Raw genomic sequence first — 24,974 nt, forward strand, 5'->3', positions numbered from 1 at the left:
GATCTCTTATTCTATAAATGTTGAAGTAAAGCTCTTCTGACTGCTGGATTCAGTTCCTGTTCCCTGTTTATGCAGAGAACTGTGATCTGTAAGTCTAGCCCTAAATAAACAATCCTGCCGGGCGATGGTGGCGCACGCCTTTAATCCCAGCACTCAGGAGGCAGAGGCAGGCGGATCTCTGTGAGTTCGAGACCAGCCTGGTCTACAGAGCTAGTTCCAGGACAGGCTCCAAAGCCACAGAGAAACCCTGTCTCGAAAAACCAACAAAAAAACAAAACAAAATAAATAAACAATCCTTTATTATACTCAATTCTGAGCTAGTGTGGGATTTCTTTTTAGCGTCCATATTCAGCTGAGCCCATTGTGGGTGGTGCCATCCCTGGGCTGGTATTCCTGGGTTCTATAAAAAGCAGGTATAGCAGGACACAGGGATCAAGCCAGTAAGCATCATCTCTCTATGACCTCTGCATCAGTTCCTTCCTCAAGGTTTCTGCCATGCTTCAGTTCCTGTCATTATTTCTTTGATGATGAATAGCAACATGGAAGTTTAAGTAAAGTAAACCCCTCTCCCCAACATGTGTTTTCATCATGGTGTTTAGTGGCAGCAATAGAAACCCTAACTAAGAGAGGTAGGTACTAATTTTGTGAGGTATTGGAGTGACAGACCTGACCATGTTTTTGAGAAGATTGAGGAAGGACTTTGAAACTTTGGGCTAGAAATTACATCAAGTGTTGAAAGCTCAGTGAGATGTTCTATGAAACTTGGAAGATAAGAATGTTCAAAGAAATGCAGAATATGGAGGCTTGGCATATGAAGTTTCAGAGGGAAGTTTAAAGACTCTATCAGAACTGTTTGTTATTTTGATTTGAAAATCTGTCCTTCTGGTTTATCATGAGTGGTAGAATCAGCTGTGTTAAACAAGATGCCAGAACTACTGAAGCAAAACCTTGGCTTTCTTTGGATAGTCGATGCTAGTTGGCTAGAGTAAAGAATTTAACAGTGATTAAGAAGGGACCAGCATCTTTGAGGTAAAATTTTCTGGGATGTGTTTCCTGGGAGTCAGTACTAAGAAGACATGTTCCAGAGATGGCCAAAGTTATTTCTCATGCTGGCGGTCTAACTTGGTAGTGTAAGGGTCACCAGATGGTTCTGGTTTTGAAAGAATGAAGGGGTTATGGAGAGTAGCTGAGGCTTGACACTGTGAAAGGCCAGGAAAGGCTATTGGTAAAAATACAACCTCATTAGCTGTTGGTGCTTGGCAGCATGGAGAGAGCCTATGAGAGGTTATTGGTGAGAGCTTAGACCAGTTACAATAGATGACCCCAGCAGTTTTGGAGATGCCAGTACAGTGGGACAACCTCCAAGAACAGCTGGAACAGTGGGCTGGAGCCAGCCAGAGCCAAGAAGACAAGCTGTTTGTGCTGCCAAGGTCAGGGAAGAAGAAATGCTCCAAGCTGCTGGGAGGAACCCAGAAAGATAGTGAATGCACTTTTGATATTGAATATTACATTTTCACAGTTGATGTTTGGCTTTTCTTTGGTTTGATTATGAACATGCCCTGGTTCTTCCCTCTTGAAGTAAGAAGGTATTTAATTTAATTTTGATTTTCATAGGATCACAAAGCTGAAAGACTTTGGATTTTTAGAAACTGTATATTTTAAAGAGACTAAAATTTTTATGTGTTCAAATCTGTGGGACTTTTAAAGTTATTTATGTTTTTAGTGTGAGATATTGGTGATGAATAAGAAAAGAAAGGTTGTGGCTTAATAGTGTTGTGGTTTTGTCTCAAGTTGACAAGGGTTCAGTTGAGCTGACTGGTCTTATGTCAACTTGACACACAAATGAGTTATCTGAAAGGAGGGAGCCTCAATTAGAAAATTCCCTCCATAAGATTAAGCTGTAAAACATTTTCTTAATTAGTGACTGATGAGAGTAGCCCAGCCAATGTGGGAGGAGCCATCCTTTTGTGATAGGTGGCAGCTTATTCATTTCCCAGCTGCTTGCCAGTAAGCCACAGGCACATGGCGATACACAAATTAATAGAAATAGGTTAAATTAAGATGTAAAAGTTAGAACTTAGAACTAATGGACTATCAGTGATTTAAATACTATAATTTCCATGTGATTATTTCGAGAGTCTAGGCGGTCAGGAAACAAGTGACCTTCTACTGCACCATCCTGGGGCTGATGGTTCTGAGTTCTATAAGAAAGAAGACTGCAGAAGCCATGAAGAGAAAGTTAGTAAGAAGCATCCTTTCACTGATTCTGCATCAGTTCCTGACTCCAGATTCTTACCCTGCTTGAGTTCCTGTCGTGATTTCGTTTTTGGTTATGTACAGCAATATGGAAATATAAGTCAAATAAACCCTCTCCTTCCCAACTTGCTTTATGGTCATGGAGTTTAACACTAAGCATATAGTATATGTCATTAACATTTATCAGTCTATTTTCCATCTTGTTCTCTATCAAAATTCAGAGGTCCTGAAAGTTATAAAGTCAAAATCCATTATTAATAGAATATAATTAATTTTAATTAATTGCCATGACAAAATTAATAATCCTTTTCTGATAAGAGTATGACAGAAATATTGGATATTAATCACTATTTAATAAAATTTTAGAAAAATTAAGATAACTAGCAATTATTTTTCTTTCAACACTATGCCAATGTAGAGTTGTTATGAACATTTTACAAATACAGAGATTAAGACATTAAAAACCTTCATATTTTTTTCTGTCACTATATCACAGATTTATGCCATAAACTACAATTAAGTTTAGACCACTCAACCAACCTTGAATCTTTGAAAAGAATTCACTATCTCTTAAATTTTTCTGTAGGTTGTTACAGAGGAGACACCAGTGTTACATCAATTTCATAAAAGCCTGAATAAACATATCAAAATGAGATTGTTCTGTTTAAAGATAAGAGTTCATTTTAAAATTTTATTAATTTTATTTTTTTAACTTACTTATTTATTAAAGATTTATGTATACATGTGAGGTTGCAGGAGTTTGTGTGGACTACACTCAGAAGGCAGAATTCATCAGATCCTTGAGAGAGAAAGGGAGAGGGAGAGAAAGAGAGAAAGAGAGAGAGAGAGAGAGAGAGAGAGAGAGGGAGAGAGAGAGAGAGAGAGAGAGAGAGAGAGAGAGAGAGAGATGGTTCTGAGTCACCTGAAGTGGGCATAGGGAATTGAACCTGGGTCCTTCATCAGAGCAGCAAGTGTTCTTAACTTCCAAGCCAACCATCCAGTCTCTAAAGCTGTAACTTCTTAATAGGAAGTAAATGATGTTTGAATAAAAAATTTCATATTTTAAGCCAGGCGGTGGTGGCGCACACCTTTAATCCCAGCACTCGAGAGGCAGAGGCAGGCGGATCTCTGTGAGTTCGAGACCAGCCTGGTCTACAAGAGCTAGTTCCAGGACAGGCTCCAAAACCACAGAGAAACCCTGTCTCAAAAAAACAAAACAAAAAAAAATTTCATATTTTAGCATGTTAAACAATCTCTGTGGTTTTATAAGACAAATAAAATGAGTTTGTTGTATCTATTATGTTTTTTTAAATGATCAACAGATATGCAGGAAGGAAATTCCACAACCAGAAATAGATCATACTTATTAACATTTTACTTCAATTGCTGTGTTCGACACATTCAGAAGATAACATTTAAAATGATGGAATTGGACTATTATAAAATTTTGAAAAGATCATTTTTAAGTCTGTAAGATAACAAGGAAATTATTATAATCCAGATTGTCATCATTATAAAATATCTTCTGTGAAGAGTACTGGGCAACTTCAAAAGACATCAGAGGGTGATAGTTTTCCTGCGGAGATATGTATATGGAAATTTATGCCCTCATTCTCAAATGTGCATATCATGAAATTCATGACAGGCATCTAAGAATGATTAAGATAAAGCTTTATGAAGCAGTACCATTCCAGAAGTTCCAGAGTTAGATTTAGAGGTGTAAACACAGCTGTGTTTTCTTTAAGAGCTTAAATCCATTCTGCTGTTACAGGGCTGATGGGCACGATTTCCTCACAGCATTTACCTTGGTAATAGCTGCAAACTGCTTACCTGATACATCAACTGTACTTTCGTACTTAATTTTCTAGATATTTTGTGTATTTACAAAATGAGAACCCAGTTCTACATCTGTGTGTGCGCACACACATGAGTGTATGCATGTCTAAACACACATGAATGAGTGTGTCCCTCTAAATTATTCACTTTTCCCCATACAGAATTGTGAGCAGGCAATTTTATTCTCCACTTATCTCTTTCACACCTAATAGATCATGAAGGAGACTCTCCTTAAAAACACCCAGCGCAATCTGGTCCTTTCTCGAGGTTGGGCATAGTTGTATTGAATGAATAGAGATTTAAATAACCAGTTGGTAATGATAGCCATGTAGATGCTTTACAGCCCTTTACTGCTTTAAATTATTGCCATGAATTGCACTGTTTGCAATTATTCAGCAAATATAGAATATACCGAGGTAGGGGTCTATGAATAAAAGGAGTTGGTAAATCTAAACTTATGGTATATATGTGATATACTATATCTATATCTATAGATATATATCAAAAGTTTAGAGTTACCAATTATGTACTTACATGCATACACACATGTGTGCACCATACATATGTGTATATTTGTAAATTTTATGTGGGTTCAATGTGAAAATATCAACTTAATGTTTGTTGACAAAAGAATTTACACACCTGTCAGTCATGTGTGGGACAGCCTTACCAACACAAGACAGTCCTTATTTTTATTTTTGCAACTTTCTTATGAAATTTAATACACATTTTCATATTATGAATAAGGTAGTGTTTTTGGATATAATCAAAGATTTTATATTTAGTGAAAACTTCTGTTCCTCATTTGTTAATTTCACTTTTGTATTTTCATTTGGCTCTAGTAGATTTGTAAACTGTGCTTTTGTTTGTTGTTTATTTTTGTTTTTTGTAAAATAATGGCTTTTTTTCTTCATAAAGGGTATTGTGAGTTCTCACTGTTAAAATTGAAATGTTAGTGTTCATTTTTCCCTTTTCTTTGCCAGGATCATCTATGCAAAATATGATGAGACCCCCAAGCCATCCTTGGATTTTGATTGAGTCCATGTGTTTCATTTAATGAAGGAAAGTTATTTTCAATTAATGAGGATATGTTACTAGTTCATGTGATAGTTTTAGGGAGTCTAGCCTTCCATGCCACATGCAGATGTAGAGTTATGTGAAGCTCCCTGCACTTGCGCGCGCGCACACACACACACACACACCCACACACACACACACACACACACACACACACACATATATATATGTACACACACTCTCAGCTTTGTCACCATTATGAGCGAATCAAAATGCTGAAGCCTCAGCCTCAACATGAACTCAGCTGCAGCACAGAATGTGGAGAACTCAGTCTGGTAAGTTTGCACACATGCAAGGGAAGACATATGGATAAGAAAGAAATTCTTCCACAACCCACATATAACTGTTTGACCTCGGTGTTAGATACTTTAGCTGGCACAAGTAGTGACTATAATGCTATTTGCATGCCATTTAAACGAAAAATTTCAGATAACTAATTTTTTAAACCATTTAAGAAATAGCTTCTGAAATTTCATACTGATGCAAATAGTCTGACATCTGATAAAGTGAATAAAAATTAGATAAGCTGTATTTATTGTATTACAGTACAGTGGCATATTAAGTTATTCAGTACTGAATTCTGCATATTTTGCTATTTAAGAGATGTAATAAAATAATTTATTCACTGCAGCAAAAGCATCACCCACAAAAAACTTAATAAAATGATATTCACAATAAAAATTAAAAATTTAAGGATGTTGTATCTTTCCTAGAACATCAAAACAGCAAAATTAAAAAATCAAGTTGTAGTCTGAGGAGTCAGAAGTGTTCGATAACAGCAAGGAAACAGTTTTCTCAAAACAATGGGGCAACCTCACATTAGATTGTTTACTCAGGAATTTATTTAGAAAGCAAAAAAGCTCTGGAAGTTTTTACATTCATAATATTCCTGTATTTCCAGTGGGTTTGTTTGTTTATTTGTTTAGATGTAGGTACTTTTTATCTAAAATCACAATAGTTTTCTTTTTCTTTATAAGTTTGAATGTCTGTTTTCTTTGCCCTATTCTTTCTGTTCTGGTAAATTTAAATTCATTTTCAAGCATATTCTCCTTCTTGTATAGTCATGCGGTCATGCTTAGAACAGCGCCTTTTGGAATTCATATGACTCCGGCCACTTGATCCCAAACCAGGAGTCTATGGTCATCTTCCTAAATTCAGTGTGTATGAAAATATCTTCGAACATTAATATCTTTTCTCAAGTAGTCCTGGTTCAAGTGGCATCATCCAGGTTGGTTTGTTCTTCTCGTGTATCTCAGAGACTCTGCTTGGGTTTTCACACGAGATGTGCCTCTAGTGTGAATGCCCACTCCTAACATTTAAACACTAGTTTTAGGAAGTGGGGCATTTAATGATGAGAGCTGCACTTTCATGAAACAGTTAATGCTATCAATGCAGTTAAGGGCCACTTATCCTGCAATTATCTTTGTCCTAAAATGGAACTCTTGCCTGGAATCAATGGCACATGTCTTTAATCCAGCATTTGGGAAACTGGGATCTCTGTGGGTTTGAGTCCAGCCTACTTACTAAGTTTCAGGACAGCCAAGGCTATACAAAGAAACCCAGTTTCAAAAAAACATAAACACAAAACAAAACAAAAACCAAGCAAACAAAACCAAATAAACACTCAAAACAACAACAACAAACAAACAAACAAACAAACAAAAACAGACCTAAATTCTCTAATTCAAAGGTTCTTTGGCCCCCAACTTCTTAGTCATTTGGAGGTAGATTTTATATCTTGCAAAATTTTATCATTTTCATTTTACTATTTTTAGAAACTTCTTCATTCTCCACACCCACAGAAATCTTTTATTCATTTTTCCTATCAAATGGTTCTCTTTTTTCCTTGTAGTGCAAATATTTCAAACCACCCTTCCAATTCTAGTTAGAATAGAAAGGGGGGAAAAGTCTTGGGAAATCTGATAAGCACAAATCATATTTCCTTGTACAGATTCCACATACCTGATAGCAAATATTTTTTCTGGAGTTCTATAAATCATTTACCCTGAATTGACTAAAAAAACAGAATCTTTAAAAAAAATGGTGATTTCTGCAAGAGACACACAAACATCTCACACAGGTGTTACAAAAATATTTTAACCTGAATAATGATGTATTTTTGTTTGAGAACAGTAATTACTTGAAGCTAGTGGGATTGTATGTCCCACAGTATAGGGCAGTTAGGGTTATGCTTTGGCAAGTCACCTTGGATGTCTTCATTAACACCTTAAAACTGTTTCTTTAGAAAAATTAAAACCTCTTCAGATATTTATACCTAATTAAATTGGAAACACAATGTATGGTGAAGAAGAAGAAAAAAAACCTCCCATGACACCAGCAATAAGAACACAGAAAAGTGACATAAATCTCACAGCAGTAACAGAGGACTCTCTGCCCCATTTATTTAAGACTGAAAAGATAAATATGATACTTAACCTTCTGGGTCCACGTATTCTCCCTCTGAAAACTATAAGAAATTAAACCGGAACTTCCCTAACACACTCCTCAATAAATCTGTTTTCAGCCTCGCAGAATACACTCTTCAAGTCGATACAAACACTGTTTATTTAGGCTGATAATGGAAGGACTAAGTCTTCAAAACAAACCATTTATTAATTTTAATTAAAGGCATTTGACATTCTCCTCCCACAAATATTTAGATTTTCTTTTACTTAGATCTAATCTCATAACAGGAGTTTCACCTCATCTGTAAAACTTTCATGAAATTGGAAACACTAAGTGTGTATTATCTTGTAAGGCAGTATGATTAATAAGCTCCTTTTATAAATTTTGGATAAGGTACAAATACAGGTAATTACGAAATTAAAATTAATAGGAAGTCTAAAATTTGGCCCTAAGTACTTTCAGTTCACTAATCTAATTCATCTTTTTTTAATTATTGTGGACTTGATTTAACAGAAAGATAAAAATGATGAGGTGGTCCATGGAGGTGGTGCTTGGATTCTGACCTCACTGACTCGTTCTGTGATGTCAAACAAGTCAGCGAGGGCTGAGAAATGTTTTCAGTGTAGCTAAGTGTGCCATTGAAAGGAAGCAGAGGACAATTTATGGCACTAAAACACTCTAGTAACAGGAAGCCTGACCCTGTGCCAGGAGCATCTAGAAGGGCATGGACCGTACAAGGGACAGAAGACAGAGACGAATACAAAGATTTTTGGGAAGGAAGCCCATGACACAAATTGTAAGACATGGTCCAGAAAACCTGACTAGGATGATGCAGGGCTGAAGAAATGACAAATGCACACAGGAAAGCTTGGATCAGATGGGGTGTGGGGAACATTTCCTACCCAAACCACAATACCTTGTTCGAGGCATCTGTTTGCCATTCAAGAAGAGTTGTTGATTCCAAAGCTGTGGTTTCAATGTGATACCCATTTGATAGTATTTTATATATAAATTCTCTAATGTCAAAACTTCAGGGAAATTAAACAAGTAAATGTTAAATGGGTATAATCTCTCCTAAACTGTATGTGCTATGAGCAGGCGAAGGGATACACTGGAAAAACTGAAGTGGGGAGCAGAAGGAAAAAAATGAGATGACTGGTACAAAGCAGGAAAGTCGGGACACAGTAATCACATGAGAGCTGGAGGACCTATGTTCACCAGGAGAATGTGCTCGTGTGGAGCAGTGGGCATAAAGCCATTACAGACTTACTTCCTATTCATATTTTTTAAAAAGAAGCAATAACATGTATTGATTGTTAGAATGAAGATCAATCTTTAATAGAAAGTAATTCTCCAACAAATTAAAAAAAAAACATGTTGCCTGCTGAGAAAGTTACCCATATGCTTTATCACACTACAGACTAGAAAGATACAAGGTCATTTAGAAGAGTCTGGGAAGGTATTGATAGTGTTCACTAAGCCTGGTGAAAGGCCAACCTGTTCTTAATACAGAACTCCAATGACAAACACCAGTTAGAAGTATTCTAGTGTCATTTTTCATTACTACTAGGAGTAAGTCGAAACCTTCATTATATACACTATTACTACTACTACTATGCCATGTCTCAGAATTCTAACCAACTGAATAACACAAACGTTTGTGTATTGCATACCTGCTCTCAAAGATAAAAATAACTGTTCATGACTTCAAAGTTCATGGCTATAGCTTTGGAGTAGGTAACACAAAATGAAGTGCAATATTTTGTATCTTTTCTCTACAATACTTGCATGGAAATATATTCCTGGTTCATATGAAATAAATGATAAGAGATGCTCCTTGCAAATGTCCACATGTATTGTCGTTTAAATATGTTTACTTTCAATTATCAGACCCATTTTCCAGGGAAAAATTGGGAAGTTCTTCTATCTCGGTTCACATATCTCTGAACTCTGCCACGTCACTTTTTCAACACTATTTAAGTGTTTGCTTCTTGCACTGTAATTTTCAAATATTAAATGAATCAATTACCAGACTGGATGAGTTATAACTATCCACATCTAGCTCTTCCCCTGCCTCAGGTAATCCAAGGCTTCCCACATATCCTTTATATCCTTTCTCAATTTTGATGTATTCGTGTGTGTGTGTGTGTGTGTGTGTGTGTGTAAGTGCACACGTGTGTGTTTTTGTGCATCGTGTTTTAAATCTGGGGATTAATCATAGACAAATTTTCAGCAACTGAGATACACCCCAGCTATCACCACATCACGAAAACAATCACATTTGAAATTACAAACTGCAACTAAATGATTTCTTTCATAGGTGTCTTGTCCATCTTAATGTTGCTCATCTGTCAATCTTATGTTATCCTATTTCTTATGCACACACCCACATTTACACAACTATAATGAACATATGTGCTCCACATCTCCTGCCATTCTTCTCTCTTCAGTTCCCCTCATTTCGCTCACCGCTGTAGAAAGTCCTCTCTGAGCCACACAGCTGATACAGTAGGAAGCTGACCAGACACTTCTATTATTAGTGACTGTAGCTCCCACAGTTTGTAAGTACTATTCTTTTCTTGTCCCTGACAAATTGCACTGTAAGCATCCTAGAGGATGAAATTATCTCATTGACCACTTGCTCCATTTGTAGATTATTGCACTAAAAATATATATATTGAAAAATTGAAGAGGACAAAAATAGGTTCTAATTTCAGAGCATATGCTTAAAATACAGACATGGGAAAATTCCTGATTCAGTGATATTTAATTTATGACAAAAATATTTGAAATTACATGAAAATTACAAATTATTGAATAAATATGATTTGGTGATGGGAAGCACTGCTACAGCATAATGATATAAACAATGTTTGTCACCATGAAGCCCATAAAGTCAATGGCACTTGGGAAACTAGAAAAAAACCATAGACAATTGTTTTCTCATAGAAGTTAGCTATACCTTTATTGTGGTTTAAGTTCAAATAAGAATACAAACAATAAATTGATGGAGGAAGGTCATTGGCTAATAAAGGAACTGCCTTGGCCCATTTTATTGGTTAGAAGATAGGTGGGAGGAGTAAACAGAACAGAACGCTGGGAGGAAGAGGAAGTGAGCTCAGACTCCACAGCTCTCCTCTCGGGAGCAGATGCCTCAGAGAGACGCCATGCCTCGCTCCCAGGCAGACACACGCCATGAAGCTCCGACCTAGAATCTTCCCGGTAAGACTGGTGCTCACAGATTATTAGAGATGGGTTGATCGGTATATCAGAATTAGCCAGTAAGGGCTAAAGCTAAAGGGCCAAGCAGTGTTTAAATGAATACAGTTTGTGTGTTGTTATTTCAGGCATAAGCTAGCTGGGCAGGCGGCAGGGGTGCTGGGAACGCAGCCCCACCACTCTTATTACTACAATAAATATATTTATTTTTCTATTTTTTTTTTTTTTTTTTTTGGTTTTTCGAGACAGGGTTTCTCTGTGGCTTTGGAGCCTGTCCTGGAACTAGCTCTTGTAGACCAGGCTGGTCTCGAACTCACAGAGATCCGCCTGCCTCTGCCTCCCGAGTGCTGGGATTAAAGGCGTGCGCCACCACCGCCCGGCTTTTATTTTTCTTTTATTTTTTATTTTTTGGTTTTTTTGAGACAGGGTTTCTCTGTAGCTTTGGTGCCTGTCCGGAACTAGCTCTTGTAGACCAGGCTGGCCTCGAACTCCCAGAGATCCGCTTGCCTCTGCCTCCTGAGTGCTGGGATTAAAGGCGTGCGCCACCACCGCCCGGCACAATAAATATATTTATATATTTAACTACAAAAGTTAAAATGCTTATTAGTGCATGGACATCAAATTATACAGCAAATTTTGGAGAAGCATATTTAGGTTTAAGTAGACGACACAAGAGTGTACTCATTATAAAATGAATTCTCTGAAATAAATTTTAAAATTTATTGAATTGAATTGACAATAAAGATTGCCAATGATCAAAATATTTGAGGAATCTTCAAAACAAATATAAAAGGGGTCCTGGGGCTAGAGAGATGATGCATTCAATATGATAGGGAATGGCACGGCAAGAATGGAGAATGAATTCTAATCCACAGTTGCCATGTAAAGACAGCCCAGTATGGCAACTGCATCCTTCCTAGAGCTGATAAGCCAGCCAATCAACTCAGACAAAATGTGTATGATCCAGTTCAGCAAGAGACCCTTCCTAAAGACAATAATGCAGAGGGCAACAGAGCAAGACATCCAAGGTACTACATCTGGCCTTGTGTGGACATGCATGGGTGGGTACACCCACACATTTCTGCGAATGCAATGTATACACAAACACACATACACATTCCAAGAGAGAAAGAAAGAAAAGAAAAACAGAGATGCTGAAAGGTTTAATATTGTGTTTAAGAAAAAATACCTCCCAGACTCAAGATGTTTTATTTGAACTTTCTTGAATGATTTTAATTTTAAATGAGCAGTCACTATCCACTAAAACCACTTTGAAATGTTGAGGCAGAGATAAGATTAAATATCCAAGCAGAAATAAAGACTCGAGGATGTATTTGTTTTTCCTCACAGAGTCTTCCAAACAGTGTTGCGTTTCCAATGCACTGGAAAAATAAACCAGCGCAAAGAGCATGTGATAATGTCTTTCAGCGTCTCCGCTGCATCATCTTGTATTATATGGTTTATAGCAACATTGTTTGTTGTGAGTCCTTGAATTCTGACTTCTATAACAGAATTATTCATGAATTGAGCTATTTCAACATTCTTTAGTGATTTTTTTCTTGGAATAAAAACAATTTTAAACAACTCATAAGTTATGGAATTCAGAATGCAGAAGTCAATACCTTCAGCTCACAGTAACAAAGAACATTTAACTTACCATGTATGAACTGAACCAAGGAGTAACTTCTAGTAACTTTACTAAATTGTTGACAATCAAAACAAGTTATCAACTGGTAGAATATGACAAAAGTCCCAAGTTGTAGTATGGTTTCATAGACTGAAATTTGAACACTAAGTAATAGGATCCATGGATGAAATCTGTCTAGGTTAGGAAAACTTTTATGTATTTTTAAGCATTGTTTTCTAAGTAATGAATCATGAATATATGCATTAACCCTCATGCACTATTGATCACTGTAGGACAATGTAAATGCTTTGTGATGTTGCCATTCTCAGTGTTTGTTAATAAAAATAAGTACAACGACTCTCACTCCCTCCTCCTTTTTTCTTGTCTGTTCTCTCTGTCTGCCTGCCTCTCTTATGCCCTAACTCCAAAGCAGCCTTTTGCTCCATTGCTCACTCCTTCCCCAAATAAACCTCTTACATTAGAAAATATAAATATAATATACACTGGAGAATTTTGACTATGAATACACAAACAAAACACTATGGTTATATTATAAGAATCTCATGGCATTAATAGCTTTGGCTTCTGGCTTTTCTTTATATGCTTGTATTTTATGATTAAAATATAAGATTACATTAACATTGTATTAATTGTTTTCTGTGTATATCTGAATAGCCATGATGTACCTTAGATGATATAAGATGATATAAAATGATAAAGAAAATTATCATCTCTATGTGTTTAAGTTCAGGCTGGTCTATAGAGCAAGCTCTAGGACAGCCAAATATATCCATGTCTAAAAAAAAAAACTAAAATACAAAAAAGAATATTTTTAAAAGCTAATAAAACTTTGTGCCAATTTTATTTTATGATCATTTTATTCTGTGTATCCAAATTTTAGAAATTGGACACTATAATCCATTGCAAAAGGGTGCCAGGCTTTATACTTTTCTTGGCAAACCCTTTCATTCATTTCTAAGATACTGTCTATGGATGGTTTTGCTTTAATGCATCAGGGGTTAGAAGCTGTAGCCAAGATGGTGTGATTACACAGGTGGAAAATTGTTTTTTACCCAAGTATAAAAAAATAAGTTGTTTATCTCTGCTTTAAAGGATTTCAAGAAAACAGAAAATATAGTATTAGATTATTACATCGAAAAGCTATAAGCCATTTCAGCAGAAAAAAATACATATTAATTTGATAACCACCAAATATTTGCATCTTGTTCCCAAGCTCCAGGATCTTCTCTCTGAAGAATAATCTAGCTTCTACATGAATTTAGTTAATATTATTGACTCAGTCCAGAGAATTGTATTGGTTTAATTGTGGGGAATTGAAAACATAGTATCTAAAATGTGACCCGATGAAAAAACAGTTTATTTTCTTCGATTTTTTTCTAGTATTTTTAAGTTAACATTTAACATATTCACTTTTATAATCTTTTTTTATAATTATAATATAATCACATTATTTATCCCTCCTTGTTCCTAATCTCCCCCATACATCTTCCTTCCTCTCTTGCTTTCTCTCAAACTCCTGGCCTCTTTATCTTTAATAATTGCTACATATGTACATATGCATATTCATAAACACAACCTGTTCACATTGTTCTTTCATTTAAAAATAAGGAGATGCTCCTCGACCGAAGAATGGATAAAGAAAATATGGTACATGTACACAGTGGAGTACTACACAGCAGAAAAAAATAGCATCATCTTGAATTTTGCAGAAAAATGGATGAAGCTAGAAAACATTATTTTGAGTGAAGTAACCCAGACACAAAAAGACAATTATCACATGTACTCACTCATAGGTGGTTTTTAAACATAAAGCAAAGAAAACCAGCCCACAAAATACAATCCCAGAGAACTTAGACAACAATGAGGACACTAAGAGAAACTTACATAGATCTAATCTACATGGGAAGTAGAAAAAGACAGGATCTCCTGAGTAAATTGGGAGCATGGGGACCTTGGGTGAGGGTTGAAGGGTGGAGGGGAGCAAAGAAAAATGTAGAGCTCAATAAAAATAAATTAAAAAAATAAAAAGAGGAGTAAATCTTTACTTTCTTTAAAAGTTTAATATGTGCTTGAGTATATCATATAGACATCGTTTTTAATTTTTTTCGTCTATAAATACAATTATATTTATTTTTTGAAACAGCTTCTTTCCATGTTAAAAATCAGCCCTTGATGTTCCTAAAACAGCTGTTGTTTCTGCAGTGTCTATGTGTGAACTGCTTTGTGATTAGGGTAATGTAGAACAGATAAACAACAAAAGCATAACAGCACTTATGAGCACTCATTAGGTTAAATGTGCCCTGTATTACTCTCGTTGAATAAGCTCAACGAGGGAGGAAGTCACCAACTTTATAATGGGAGGAATATTTTCCAACACATGCCAGTTCTATATGTAAGTCTGTGCAAGCATGAGAAAAGAGCTCCAAAGTGTTTGACGTAATTAATCTTTTTTTTTCCTGAGGTCCTTCAATACAGATCTACAAATTTTAATAATGAGTAGAGGCATGGCATTAAGAATCTTTCTGCACTCAGACGATGATGAATTGTAATGGCCAAACCCCTGGACATTAAGTTGAATGCTAATCTGATGACAGAGTTTGGAAATCAGCCAATGCAGTGCCGGCATCCGGGTGCTTTCTATCCTGCTGGCAGCATAATGCGGAGGAGGAGGGAGCCCTATTAACAGTGCATGCTCATTCTGTTTAGCACAACTTGCTCCAAATGTGTTTCTATGTTAAATGCAAAGCAAGTTTCTCTCACCTTCTTTACCATAAGCATATGCTGAATATTTATCTCACTGATTGATACCCATCACTGTGCTTTGAGATTAATGCAAATCATCTTCAAACATAAGCAGGAAAAGTCAATCATGGTGAGGAAATTACTAGTGTCTGCAGTTTTCACTTACCTCCCTCTGTTGTGGGTCGTTTTTCTCTAGGCAGGTTGGAGAAAAGAAAAAATAGTTTTAGAGTTGCAGGCCACTTTCAGGTGGTTTTGATTTACAGAACAAACACCCATCAGATTGTTCTGCATCACATGGATTCACAGAGCTGGTGAAAATAAACTCAAAGGGCAAATGGATAAAAGGTCAGGAGATAAACGTTATTAAACACTTTGCCGTTATACAATAGAGAGAGAAAACAGGTGTCACAGAAAGAGCTGGAAAAATAAGCAGCTCCTTTAAACCTGGTCACACTGTTGAAGCCGTGGACCATAGTCATAATAGAGGGCAGAAAACCTTGCAGATTCTTGTTTCTTGGTGTTACTTCTCCTTCTTTAATAGATGGAGAACTATAGCTTATTTGGGTTAGTTTCACTTTCCTACACACTTACAAATTTCTTCTCTTCTTTCTGTGTGGATTATTTGGTTATCATACCATTTTTCACATCCCTTATGATGTGTAGTTTACTCATCCTGTTGCTGAGGAGTAAGATGATTTCTCACTAACTCACTGCTGTTACCCAGGAACTTTGCTTTGCGTGAGATATAGATATACATACCCATATGATCTTGCAAACTGTCGCATAACTGTTAGAAACAAATAGAATTTGAAAACAGCATATGCACTTCAGTGAAAGACTTCAAAATGATGGCACATGCCCTTATGCTCATGTTGTCCAATGGAGCTCCTGAACACATAACACAGTATGTAGACACTTTCCAGAACTGTGGAAAGGAAGATTCACAGTGATTACAAGGAAGATTACTGTCAATAGGAACTGTGACAGTGTGAGTTCAGAGAACAGGAAGTCCTCAGGAAATTCACATGCCACAGAGGAATCCTGTCTGCCTCAGAAGAAAAAAAAAAATTAGCCTTATACTTAACTTGACTGTCAGCTCAATAACAAATGTAAAGATTTGCTTCAAACTATTAATCTTTGGTGGCTAAAGCTATGTCCAAAATCCTCCAAAATATTTGGTACACACGCACACATACACACACACACACACACATACATACATACATATATACATATATATATATAGTCCCTTATATAGCATCTTAAAATTAACAAGACCTCAGTTCTATGAAGGATTACCATATGTGTAAATCATCAAAAATCTTGGCTTCAAATGCAAAGAACATGCAATCAGCCCATAGTGGCCCAGAACAAACACTTGATTGAAGCATTAGAAAGGCATAAAAGACAGCGATTATGGTTGTATGTTATGTATTATATAGTATAGTATAGTATATATTAAAAATAGTCCAAAAGAAAATTTCTAAGATAAATGTGATATTAGATAATTTAAAAGCAAACAAATCTTTAGAAGAAGTTGATGCATTAAATGAGAAAGCTATGTTGTGTGAAATTAATTCACTCCTCACTAGACTCTGTGTATATAATATCTGTAAGCGGTAGAAACACATGGAGGAAACTCCCCAGGAAACCACATGTAACTGAAGCTCACAAAGAATAAAAGAAAAATGGACAATTTTTGAATAAACAAGGACTTCTTCGGTCCTATACAAACTTGATGTACACCAATCACCGCTAGGGAGCTCAGCAAATGTCGGGGAAGAATATGGAGCCAAGGCTAGTCACAGTGATATTGATGAAGACAAATTTGAAGACATAAATTATTTTTTAAAAGTCAGCAAACAAAAGAAACAAAAATAATTTGATCATTTTAGCTCAATACTCATTTAATATAGTGCCTTAGAGTTCTATATTCAAAGGAAGAGAATATATATATATATATATATATATATATATATATATATGCGAAGGCCAAGAAACTGTCAGAAGGATAAACTCTTGCAAGCTTTACCATTAGCAGACTTACACTTTGGGACTAGTGAACCAGGTCATATAAGAAACAGACAGCATCAACTGGTGATTCATTGTCACTAAAGCTACAAACACCTGCCCTGGGTCCTGTAGAAAGCAGAAGTTCTACTAATATGCATTAAATATTTGAAAGATACTTAATCATCCTAACAAGCATAAGAACAGTGTAAAATAATATTTATAATAAACATAAAAGAAATATGTCACCAAAGTGCTACAAATCAGAATGGAGAATAATTATAAGTGAAACTATTGTAACATTTTCATATTATGCATGGAATTTTGTAATAATAATATAATAAGATTGTGAAGACTTTGTCATAAATTCTAAAGCAATAGATGGAATGATAAAGGAAAGAGTCATAGATAATAGGCAATATGATTGTTTTGGTGATAATTTAAACGTACACAGTTCTTTTAAAAAAAAGAAGTGCCAAAAATCAAAGAAAGGCAAATACTAATAAAGCGTCACATTCAAAAATGATAAGGTTATTATTCAATTTCTATATATACTGTCTGCTAATTATTTAAAGAATATTGGAGATGCAAGACTGAGACCTCTAAGAATGATTAGCAGCCAAACATGTTTTCCTTGGGATCTCAGTGGCAGGAGTTTCATACCTGGAACCTATGTAAAAGGGGCAGGAGAGGATAGGTATCCTAAAGTTGTCCTCTGATCTCCACAGGGGGATGACAGCATATACATCCACACACATACATCATGCACACATATGTGAACATACAGTCAAAATAATAAATACAGTTTTAAAAAGTGAGAATGGGGACAGAATAGTGGCTTAGTGGTTAGAAGTACTTAGTGATCCTCCAGAAGTCTCTAGGTTGACTTCCAACACCCATGTAAGGCGGCCTACAACACCCTCTAATTCCAGCATCAACGAATCCAATGACATCTTCTGGTCTCAACAGGCACTAAAACAGATAAGGAACACTCACATAGATATATAACATATTCCAAATAAATAAAAAATAAAATAACTATGAGGATGGATTTTGTGCTTCCTGTATCTAATACTTTTTAAAATACAAAGGCCCAAAGAAGAAATAAAAATTTTTCAGTTAAAGGGATTTTAATACAATGGGTTATTAGTGAACCATGATAGATATGGTTTAAAATCCCAAAGGTTTCCCAAGCCTTTTTGGAGGAAATATTGCAGCCTTGTGTTTTCCAGATGAGGAGAGTGTCAAGGACAAAGAAATATGCTACAGAAAAGGAAATTGTTTCTGATCATCTGAGTTAGACGTATCACCAACTACCTGCATCATTGTAACTTTCTTAATATGAACAGTGCATTCTAAAATATTCCTTGACTTTTGGATAAATGCTTGTCTATTCTCCCAGTTTCTCTCTAATAAGCACTGCATTTTGCCCCCTGATTAAGGAAGTGACATCCATTATGTAAATGCTCCCACTAAAATGAATTGTGATGCACCAAGTTTATGTAGAACACATTTATGCCTTTGAAATATTAATAATTCAAGTAGAACTGGCCAGAAACTACACAGTTCATGTGCAAGTTTTCTTTATAAAGAAGCCTGCTAGCAAATATTGTACTGGGAAAGTTAACCTTTCAGACAGTTTATTTAGCACGATGCATTTTTTAAAAGACAAGATGTTGACAAAGCCATAACCAAAAATCCATTAGTGCAAAAAGCTAATCCTGCCAACTGGTTAATTGAATGAGACATTTAGCAAGGCCACAGTTTGCGCTAAGAAGCTGAGGGGAAATGCCACTTAAACAAGGCGGAGCTGAAATGTGCACAAATACCAATATTTTGATAGCTAAATAAAACACACAAGGTAGAAGTGCATGCAGTATGAATATTAAAATGACTTTCACAAGATAATCTCACATTCTCCAGATGTTTTACAAAACAACACACAAACATTAACAGCACTCTTCCTGGAAGGCTCTGACCCTTGTACTTACTGAAGCTTCTCATAGTCTAGAATCTACATCTAAAGCTAAAACCCTACATGCAACACAGTACTGGAACATTTCCCATCAATGTATGAGCCTTGACACAAGTGAGTAAGTTATGCACAAGCACAAAGAGGCACGTGTTTCAGGAAGATTGTAAAAATAACTGACTTGCACACAAGATTAATGTGAAACATGTACTCTTTCTATGATTCAGTCACAATGTGTTGTGATAAGAACATAGGCAGTTCCCATGAAGTCATGAAATCTAGACTGACAGCTGTGGAGCCTCCGAGGTATCAAAGTAGGCCCTGCATATGTGGGAGACAGTAGTTAAGCTTGTTCTATCTGAGGGTCCCCTGGAAGTAGGACCAGGATCTACCTCTGGTGCATGAGCTAATTTATTGGAGCACATTCCCTAGGCTGGGATGTCATGCTCAGACCTAATGCAAGTGGGAGGGACTTGGTCCTCCCTCAACTTATTGAGCTAGAATTTGTTGACTTTCTGTGGGAGTTCTCTACCCTTTGGGTGGAGTGGATGAGGGGTGTGCTGGGGGAATGAGAGGGGAGGTGAGGGGAAGAGTGGGAGGGAGAACTGCGGTTGGAATGTAGAATGAAAATTAAAGAATAAATCATTAAAAAAGAAAGTAGGCAGAAAGCGCATATCTTAGACTTTAAAGTAGAGCACATTTGACAAAATTTGAAATGAAATGATATTGTTGAAATAGTAGCATAAGATTCTGATGAGCACTTTTAAATGAAGCTTTATTTTAATCATTTCTGAGAAGTCCAAATACATCCCAAGGTCTCACAGATCTCATTCTTTGAACATCTCTCGCCGCTGATATCTGTCTCTTGTTCTCCAGCCTCCATTGTCTCCTGAGTATACTGTTCCAGAAGCAGAATAGAGATCAATCACACGTTTCTAGAACAATCAAATTATGTTGTCCCCTATTTATTCCCTATTAACATGAATATGCACATAAAATCTGCCTAGGTCATTTTATAGAGCATAAGGGGCATTGTTGATAATCACAGGTTCCTTTAACTAGAATTATTCCTAGTGACCTTCTATTTCACCTAGATTCATTTTGAAGCATACCAAATAGCTCCAAACAATGTTGATATGCATCTTCAATTTTCAAAAAGATGCATTATTTTTATTGTTCAAAACATCTGCTGTTTCAGTGTCTAGTAGAAAATTTAATAATATGGCTGCATTGATTTGGCCTTTTGTGTTTGTTCTGTACCTCATTACATCACATTGTTACTTTTGACAAACAGCGCATTTTTGTTGCAAATCTCAAGGCATCATACTTAACCAGAAGGCTTTACATTTCATATCAAATCCTACAAAAACTTAAAGTTTAATAACATACCAAAAATACCATGCCTTGTGAATCTATTCAGACTCCATCTACACGATATTCCTTTTACTCTGTATTGTCATAATATATTTTTTTAAATCCTTTATTTGTTGGGTTTCTCTCTCAGTACTCCCCAAAGAAGTTTTCTATTTACCCAAGTTTGTACAAGGTGCTTTGCTTCACAGACCAAGCTCTGAAGTGTGACAAAAGCAAACGGAAAGGTTACAAGAGAGAGGAGGATTTTTTTTTCTACATCAAAGGCATGACAACATGTCCAGCACAACTGTGTATGACACACATTATCCTTGCATTCTAGAAACATCCTAGTCTTTCTCAGGTATAGTGAGTCTTGCCAGACGCTTTGAAATTGTACTTGCAAATACGACTCCCATCTTTGCAGTGTGAGCCGGAGGAGTGATCCATGCACAGGCGTCTCTCTTATCACCTCACTCCAGGGAAAACAGATGGAGTTTAGGTAGCATATTCTGAGCAATTACAGAGAGATTGGTCCTGATGGTGCCTCTTTCCAACCCACACATACCTTAATGCTTATATAAAACAACTTCTACCTGATGGATGATTTTAAGAATGCAGCAAAAAAATAACATTAATGTGACAAAGCAAGGAGGGGGAAAAAGATCTATTTCAGACCTATAAACAAAGAATCCTCTTCTAGACTTCAAAGTATACCTAGCAATGGTAATCAGAGTTGAATGAAAATTGTCCACAGAAACACTGTAAATATGCACACTCATTAGAGACAAAGGAAGGATAGACACAAATGCATTAACCTTGTGATTTTTTTCCACAAAATCAGAAACAGCCTTAATCACTCAGCTGGCAACAGTTGTGAGAAAAGTAAAAGATCTTAACATACTTGTGCTTTTTTCCCCGATTATATCAAATGAGACCCATGAAGTGAAAGGGAAATAGATAGATGATGATAGAAAAATAGATAGATGACAGATAGATAATAGATGATAGATAGATAGATGGATAGAGATAGATGATAGGTGAATGATAGATTGATAGATAATGGATGGATAGATAGTTGAAGTATTTAAAAGTTAAACGAATTCAAATTAATTGTGGGTATTAATTTAAAACAAAGACTGACTTCACTTATGATCGGTACAGAACAGAAAATTATAGATATCAATCACAAAATTACCCATACATATGTCTTTCATAAGTCTACCAGCTTTGAATATTAAGAATAATATGATAATATTCATTTTTCTTTAATGATGGATAACCCATAAAAATTCATAATTAGATAAATGTAAAGATAAACACTATCTTAAATATTCATTTAAGTTATCACTTCCTTGGTTACACATTTCTTTTTTTTTTTTTTTCTGGTTGTTCGAGACAGGGTTTCTCTGTGGCTTTGGAGCCTGTCCTGGAACTAGCTCTGTAGACCAGGCTGGTCTCGAACTCACAGAGATCCGCCTGCCTCTGCCTCCCGAGTGCTGGGATTAAAGGCGTGCTCCACCATCGCCTGGCTTGGTTATACATTTCTAAGGAAAATATAAAACACACATTGCACACTAGAAGGCTCACATATAATTTCTCCATATATAGCACTAAAGCAATCATATCTGAATAATAAACAAATTGAATCTCATCAACAAAACACAAATATGACCCTATACCAATGCATGTTCAAAGGAAGTTTATTGAATATCTGCGATTAAAAATTTCTCTTTTATTTGAGAACATGTTAAGAACACAAAATTATTTTCTATGTAAACATCCTTGGGATTTTCATAGACCAATCTGTATTATCTACTTAAATGAATTCTTTTTATACATTTATTCTTAAAATTCCTTGGTGAAAAATTAAGCAATTAGCTTAGTCCCTGTATTTTTAATTGATGAACAATTTTCCTCCTCACTGTTTATTGATATGGTACTCATTCCACACCTGAATAAATATTCTTCTTACAGAGCATCTCCGTTAGGTGAACCTGTGCCATTTATTATTAAGAACATAGTCATGTCTGGGGCTATGCAGTTCTGTGGCTGTCAGAAGTAATTGAGGCTTTGAGCTTCCAAAAGGTCAACTGACCCAGGAATGACCTAACAGTTTCATCTCAGAGGGTGATTGTTCTTAAATGTCACGATCATTAGAAGCCATTACAGCTTCACTACATACCTTAGACTTGTCTTCAAATTATAAAGAGTTAAAAAGCAAAATAAAAATTCTCACTTTTAGCAGGGGTCAGATTACTTTCAGGTCAGTACTTTCAAGGGGCCAAGTCAGAGCCTGTGCACAATTTTGTATTCCAATTTGAACTAGCCCTAAATTGCTCAGATAAAGGTGAAAAAAAAACCATATTCACACTAAATCTCTGCCCTGCTTTTTCCAGACCGTGTCTCACAGTGTCACCTATGCTGGTACGATAGTGAGTAGGTAGCCCAGGGTTGCTTCAGACTTTCTGTAGGATCCAGAATGGCATCAAACACATGGCAAAATCTGTCTCCATTTACTATCATCTAGTGACTAGGATATAGACATCAATCATCATATCCACCCCCTGTATGTAAGAAGAAAAGAAGTTTGAGGCTATCCTGGTCTACAAGAGCTAGTTTAAGGACAGACTCCAGAGCTACAGAAAAACCCTGTCTCAAAAAACCAAAAAGAAAGAAAGAGAGATGAAGAAAGAAAAAAGAAAAAAAATCTAAAACATAATTGTAACTACCAAAACATTCTTAATGGTGAACTTTATTAAATCTGCATATAAATGAAATAAAAAATCCCAAATAGAGGGCTTTCATCCATTTCCTGTCTAAAAAGAACCTACTAAGAAAAGAATAATAAATATTTGCTTTAGCTACTCAGACTCTTGATCAGGACAAAGGCTGCTTATAGAAATGTGGAGAAATTCTTCTTGACTATGATGTTTGTATGACTTTCTGAGCTGCTGCTGTTGAATGTATTCCTTCCAAATGTTTCTACTGAACAGAGCTGTAGTGTAGACAGGTACAGTATAATGATCAATAAACAAGACTGTTTTGTTCCTTTTATAACATGACATTGTGAATTATTTTTGTGCAGGTGTATGTGTGTGTGTGTGTGTATTTGCATGCAGTTGTGGCATACATTAAAAAGATGCTGTAATATGCTCAGAAGTGAACTGTAAAATAAAAATCTTCAGTATAGTAAGCAAGCAATAAAGACTTGTAAAAGACAATTGCAATAGGCAGGAGACTGAACTTAGCTCTATCCTGGGGTAATTAAGTGATCCATGCCCTGGGTTCTCACTCTTTGCTAATTTACTTATTGATATTCTTCTTATCTTCCTTGGACAGACATGATTAAAACATGCCTTTTATGGTTAAACGTCTTATTCAGTTCCCTATATCTTTAAGAAATGGCTTGACTAGATTATATAATACTTATATCTTAGCATGATTACATGTTTTCTAAAATAATTGCTCTTATAAAGGGGAGGTCAGAGGAAAATGGTGAGGAAAGTGCATATAATCCGGATCATCCTGATCAATAGCTAACCATTTACATCGTTTGCTAAGCCTTCACCTGGTGACAGAGGTTTCTGTCTCACCAGGTCCCACAGTCTTTCAGTTTCAAAAAAATATACAAGGGTCTACCATTGCCCCTCCTCTGCTTCCTTCCTTGTTGCCCCGCTTATATTTCCTGCCTGGCTACTGGCCAGCAGCATTTTATCAAACAAGTAAAAGAAACAAATTTTTACAGGGTAAAACCATTGTCCCCCAGCATTCATCTTTGTATATTTCCTTTTGAGATATAAAAGTAGCATTGGCCATGACTATTACAATTAAAATCAGGTATATTTTATGTGACTAATTGCTTGATATATAATAATAACAAACAAGCTTCAAAGCTACAGAAAAACCCTACCTTGAAAAACCAAATCAAACCAAAACAAAACAAAAACTGTCATTAGGATCATTTCATTTATTCATAAGGATCCCAGATTAATTTAAAATTCTAAACTTCAAATGTACCTTAAACTCTTGGATATGCACTTTTTCAAGCTCACTGAGGCTCTGCTGTAAGCTTCAACAAACTCTCAGATAGTCTATTCTACTACAAGGGTAAAAATCAGCTCCACTGTACCTAACGATTGGGACTAAACTACCCTTAAAAATAAGATATCTATTTTCAGCGCAAACATCTGGCTCCAGCAATCAAATTCCAATGATGCAGCATGCCCTGGACCCAGAGGTCTGAGCACAATTGAACCATAAATTTTCTGTAGACTCTGCTTCGCACTTCCTAAGGGTATGTTCACAATCTGTGTGTGGGCAGGTGATAGGACAGAAAAGGAACTTCCATTATCTGAATTTACTTGCTATTTAATGTGACCTAAATTTCATTTGATTAAAATGGCTCTAAAGGAAAGTGAACTTTAACTAGAAGGAAGTTATCTCTTGCGGTACCTT

The sequence above is a fragment of the Microtus oregoni genome, unplaced genomic scaffold, assembly GCF_018167655.1.
Source record: "Microtus oregoni isolate MIOR12 unplaced genomic scaffold, Mior012 000024F_ref0000369, whole genome shotgun sequence".
In the NCBI taxonomy this organism is placed as follows: domain Eukaryota; kingdom Metazoa; phylum Chordata; class Mammalia; order Rodentia; family Cricetidae; genus Microtus; species Microtus oregoni.